The sequence below is a fragment of the Moschus berezovskii genome, chromosome 21 (assembly GCF_049115385.1).
Source record: "Moschus berezovskii isolate FMDL1 chromosome 21, NW_MosBer_1.0, whole genome shotgun sequence".
NCBI classification, from domain to species: domain Eukaryota; kingdom Metazoa; phylum Chordata; class Mammalia; order Artiodactyla; family Moschidae; genus Moschus; species Moschus berezovskii.
The window spans coordinates 40,878,815-40,885,134 of NC_142480.1; positions in this window are offsets into that span (position 1 = coordinate 40,878,815).

Genomic DNA, 6,320 nt, shown 5'->3' on the forward strand with positions numbered 1-6,320 from the left:
CAGCAGCTGAAGCCTGACAGGAAGGAAAGTGCACAGATCAGAGGTCTGCAGCAGCGAGAGCACACCTGAAGAAACTATCCGGAAACCACCTCCTACACCCTCCTTCCTAACCCGCCCCCAAAGGCAACCGTGAATCCCACACCACAGTTTCATTTTGCTTGCTTTTCATAGAGACTGGTGCAGTCCGCTTCTGGGCCTGGTGTCTTCGGCTCTGTGTCCTGCCTGGAATCCATCCAGGTTGCAGGCAGCAGTGCTTTGTTTACTTGCTGCTGTATGCAATTCCATTGTACCTCTCATGCCATAACATACCCATTTTGCGTCTCACCAGAGAATGAGATGGCTGGATGGCATCACCGACTCGATGGACATGAGTTTGAATGAACTCCGGGAGTTGGTGATGGACAGGGAGGCCTGGCGTGCTGTGATTCATGGGGTCGCAAAGAGTCGGACACGACTGAACTGAACTGAACTGAACTGAACTTACCCTCTGGTTGCGCCGGTTGCTCCACTTCCGGCGGTTCTCCGTAACGCTGCTGTGGATTTTCGTGTGCATGGACTTGATGCAGCTGCGCCTGGATTCCCCAGGAGTGGAGCTAACGGGACATGGGGTGTGGCATCATCAATAAATGATACCTGACCATTACTGCCAAGAAGTTGAAATCATTTCCACACTCTCATGGTGTGTAATGGGTTCCATCGCTTCCAATGTCAGTTTCACTGGCATTGTCAAGTCTTTATAATTTTACGATTCTGGTGGGCCAGTGGTGGTATTGCACTAATGCTTTGCTTTCAGTTCAGTTCAGGCGCTCAGTCGTGTCTGACTCTCTGCGACCCCATGGACTGCAGCACCTCAGCCCTCCCTGTACATCACCAACTCCTGGAGTTTACTCAAACTCATATCCATTGAGTCAGTGATGCCATCCAACCAGCTCATCCTCTGTTGTCCCCTTCTCCTGCCCTCAATCTTTTCCAGCATCAGGGTCTTTTCTAATGAGTCAGTTCTTCACATCAGGTGGCTAAAGTATTGGAGTTTCAGCTTCAACATCAGTTCTTCCAATGAATTTTCAGGACTGATTTCCTTTAGGATGGACTGGTTGGATCTCCTTGCAGTCCAAGGGACTCTCAAGGGTCTTCTCCATCACCACAGTTCAAAAGCATCAATTCTTCAGCACTTAGCTTTCTTTATAGTCCAACTCTCACATCCATACATGACCACTGGAAAAACCATAGCTTGGACTAGACAGACCTTTGTTGCCAAAGTAATGTCTCTGCTTTTTAATTTGCAATCTAGGTTGGTCATAACTTTCCTTCCAAGGAGTAAGCGTCTTTTAAGTTCATGGCTGCAGTCACCATCTGCAGTGATTTTGGAGCCCCCAAAAGTAAAATCTGTCACTGTTTCCACTGTTTCCCCATCTATTTGCCATGAAGTGATGGGACCAGATGCCATGATCTTAGTTTTATGAATGTTGAGCTTTAAGCCAACTTTTTCACTCTCCTGTTTCACTTTCATCAAGAATCTCTTTAGTTCCTCCTCACTTTCTGCCATAAGGGTGGTGTCATCTGCATATATGAGGTTATTAATATTTCTCCCACCAATCTTGATTCCAGCTTGTGCTTCATCCAGCCCAGCATTTCTCATAATGTACTCTGCATATAAGTTAAATAAGCAGGGTGACAATATACAGCCTTGACATACTCCTTTTCTGATTTGGAATCAGTCTGTTGTTTCATGTACAGTTTTAACTGTTGCTTCTTGACCGGCATACAGATATCTCAGGAGGCAGGTCAGGTGGTCTGGTATTCACGTCTCTTTAAGAATTTTCCACAGTTTGTTGTGCTCCACACAGTCAAAGGCTTTGGCGTGGTCAATAAAACAGCAGTAGATTTTTTTCTGGAACTCTCTTGCTTTTTCAATAATCCAACGGATGTTGGCAATTTGATCTCTTGTTCCTCTGCCTTTTCTAAAACCAGCTTAAACATCTGGAAGTTCACGGTTCACGTATTGCTGAAGCCTGGCTTGGAGAATTTTGAGCATTACTCTGCTATTGTGTGCTGCTGCTGCTACGTTGCTTCAATAGTGTCTGACTCTGTGCGACCCCACAGACAGCAGCCCACCATACTCCGCCATCCCTGGGATTCTCCAGGCAAGATGCTAGCGTGTGAGATGAGTACAATTGTGCAGCAGTCTGAATATTCTTTGGAATTGCCTTTCTTTGGGATTGGAATGAAAACTCACCTCCTCCAATCCTGTGGCCACTGCTGAGTTTTTCAGATTTGCTGGAGTGCAGACTTTCAAAGCATCATCTTTTAGGATTTGAAATAGCTTAACTGGAATTCCATTACATCCACTAGCTTTGTTCATAGTGATGCTTCCCAAGGCCCATTTGACTTCAAATTCCAGGACGTCTGGCTTTAGGTGAGTGATCACACCATCGTGATTATCTGGGTCATGAAGATCTTTTTTGTATAGTTTTTCTGTGTATTCTTGCCACCTCTTCTTAATATCTTCTGCTTCTATTAGGTCCATACCATTTCTGTCCTTTATTGAGCCCATCTTTGCATGAAATGTTCCCTTGGTATCTCTAATTTTCTTGAAGAGATCTCTAGTCTTGCCCATTCTATTGTTTTCCTCTATTTCTTTGCATCGGTCACTTAGGAAGGCTTTCTTATCTCTCCTTGCTATTCTTTGGAACTCTGCATTCAAATGGGTAAATCTTTCCTTTTCCCCTTTGCCTTTTGCTTCTCTTCTATTCACAGCTATTTGTAAGGCCTCCTCAGACAACTATTTTGCCTCTTTGCATTTCTTTTTCTTGGGGATGGTCTTGATACTTGCCTCCTGTACAATGTCACGAACCTCCGTTCATAGTTCTTCAGGCACTCTTTCTATCAGATCTAATCCCTTGACTCTATATCTCACTTCCACTGTATAATCATAAGGGATTTGATTTAGGTCTTACCTGAATGGTTAATGGTGTTACCTACTTTCTTCAATTTAAGTCTAAATTTGGCAAAATAAATTTTTTTTGATTTGCTTTTCTTCAATAACTAATGTTGTTGTTGTTGAGTCGCTAAGTCGTGTCTGACTCTTTTGTGACCCCATGGACTATAGTCCTCCAGGCACCTCTGTCTATGGGATTTCCCAAGCAAGAATACAGGAGTGGGTTCCTATTTCCTTCTCCAGGGGATCATCCCAACCCAGCGATCGAACCCTTGTCCCCTGCATTGCAGGCAGATTCTTTACTACTGAGCCACCATGAAGTTGAGGATTTTCTCCTGTGCTGCATTCTGATAATTTTTGCAAAGTGCCCATTCAAGTCTTTCACCCACTTGTTTCTATTGGGTTGTCTGCTTTTTAAACAATTCATTATGTAATTTCTTATATATATATTCTAGGTATATTCTGTGGCTTACCTTTAACTCTTGGGGATGGGGGCTTAAACTGCTTAAATACAAAAACCTCACAGGTAGCAGGAATACTGTCCAATGCAGGACCCCCAGGTTCAATCTCTGGGTTGGGAAGATCCCTTGGAGAAGGAAATGACAACCCACTCCAGTATTCATGCCTGGAGAATCCCATGGACAGAGGAGCCTGGTGGAGCTACAGTCCATGGAGTCTCAAAGAGTGAGACATGACTGAGTGACTAACACACAGAACATCGTCCCTGTGATCCAGTTTGGTCTAAGAAAACATCTTATTCCCCAAATCACCAAATCATAATTTGGGCTGTAATTTGAATCAAATGGATAGGAAATGTGACTGCCTCTTCCATTTTGCAGAAGAAATGAGCTTTCAAAGGTCCAATTCAAGAAAAGACATCAGCGGAAGGAGAAGTTCTTACCTCAGGAAGCTCTACCCATTGATAGCATCTTTTGTTCGCCTTTGGGCAGGGGGTAGCTGCAGTTTTACTATGGTCATGCAGGTCTGGGACAGGAAAACATTTTCTGCTTCATAGACCAGGGAGAGGGGAATCCTCTTCACTTGATTAAAGATAGCGTCACCCATAATGAAATAAATCAAAGTCCTGTATCACCTACTAGGATGCAATAAGAAGAACACAGCATTGCTTCTGACAGATTCATGTCAAAGATGCTTGACCTGAATGGAAATGTGAGGAAACCTCAGACAAGCACACACTGAGGGACAGCCTGTAAGTCCTTCAGGACTTAGGCTGAGGGCTGGTCATCTTGAAAATGTTCAAGGTCACGAAAGTCAAAGAAGTGAGGAACTATTTTAAATTGAAGGAGATGAGAGCCATGATGAGTATGTGCAGAGTATGATGCAAACTGGACCCTTGTGCTAAGGGCATTATCAGGACAGCTAGCAAGAGATGAATCCAGTCAGAGGATGGACAGTAGAAATGTATCAGTGTCAGCTTCCTGATCCCTGTGGTTATGTAGGAGAAGATACTTGTTTATAGGAAATGATCTAATGTATTTAGGGGGTGATAGGGTAACCTCAGATATGCAGATGACACCACCCTTATGACAGAAAGTGAAGAAGAACTAAAGAGCCTCTTGATGAAAGTAAGACAGGAGAGTGAAAAACTTGGCTTAAAGCTCAACATTCAGAAAACTAAGATCATGGCATCTGGTTCCATCACTTCATGGCAAATAGATGGGGAAACAGTGGAAACAGTGGCTGGCTTTATTTTTCTGGGCTCCAAAATCACTGCAGATGGTGATTGCAGCCATGAAGTTAAAAGACGCTTACTCCTTGGAAGGAAAGTTATGACCAACCTAGACAGCATATTAAAAAGCAGAGACATTACTTTGCCAACAAAGGTCCATCTAGTTAAGGCTCTGGTTTTTCCAGTGGTCATGTATGGATGTGAGAGTTGGACTGTGAAGAAAGCTGAGCGCAGAAGAATCGATGCTTTTGAACTGTGGTGTTGGAGAAGACTCTTGAGAGTCCCCTGGACTGCAAGGAGATCCAACCAGTCCATCCTAAAGGAGATCAGTCCTAGGTGTTCATTGGAAGGACTGATGTTGAAGCTGAAACTGCAATTCTTTGGCCATCTGATGCGAAGAGCTGACTCATTGGAAAAGACCCTGATGCTGGGAAAGACTGAGGGCAGGAGAAGGGGATGACAGAGAATGAGATGGTTGGATGACATCACCAACTTGATGGACAAGAGTTTGAGTGAACTCCGGGAGTTGGTGATGGACAGGGAGGCTTGGTGTGCTGCAGTTCAAAGGGTCGCAAAGAGTTGGACTCGACTGAGTGACTAAACTGAACTGAGGGTAGTATGTCAGTAATTTGTTTTCAAATTGTTCAACTGTTCTGTAATTTTGCTTTGTAGTTTTTTCCAAAATAAAAAAGAACCAAACAATGCAAACTTCACTTCATTCCAGAGAGAACCACCAGGTGGAGTCCTTAGGTCAGAGAGTTGATTTGACAAGCCCTGTTGTTCAGTTGCTAAGTCCTATCTGACTCTCTGTGACCCCATGAACGGAAGCACACTTCCCTGTCCTTCACTATCTCCCGAAGTTTGCTCAAACTCATGTCCATTGAGTCTGTGATGCTGTCTAACCATCTTATCCTCTGCTGCCCCCTTCTTTTGCCTTCAGTCTTTCCCAGCATCAGGGCATTTTCCAATGAGTTGGCTCTTTGCATCTGGTGGCCAGTATATAGGAGCTTCAACTTTAGCATCAGTCCTTCCAATGAATATTCAGGACTGATTTCCTTTAGGATTGATTGGTTTGATCTCCTTGCTGTTCAAGGGACTCTCAAGAGTCTTCTCCAGCACCACAGTTCAAAAGCATCAATTCTTGGGTGCTCAGTCTTCTTTATGGTCCACTTCTCACATCCATACATGACCACTAGAAAAACCAAAACTTTGATTATACTGACCTTTGTTGGCAAAGTGGAGTCTGTTTTTTAATACAGTCTAGGTTTGTCATAACTTTTCTTCCAAGGAGCAAGGGTCTTTTAATTTCATGGCTGCAGTCACCAACTGCAGTGATTTTGGAACCCACGAAAATAAAGTCTCTCACTGTTTCCATTGTTTCCCCATCTATTTGCCATGAAGTGATGGGACCAGATACCATGATCTTCATTTTTTGAATGTTGAGTTTTAAGCCTACTTTTTCACTCTCCTCTTTCATTTTCCTCAAGAGGCTCTTTAGTTCCTCTTTACTTTCTTCCATGAGGGTGGTGTCATCTGCATATTTGAGGTTGTTGATATTTCTCCTGGCAGTCTTGATTCCAGCTTGTGCTTGATCCAGGCTGGCATTTTGCATGATGTAGTCTGCATATTAGTTAAATAAGCAGGATGACAATATACAGTCTTGATGTACTCCTTTCCCAATTTGGAACCAGT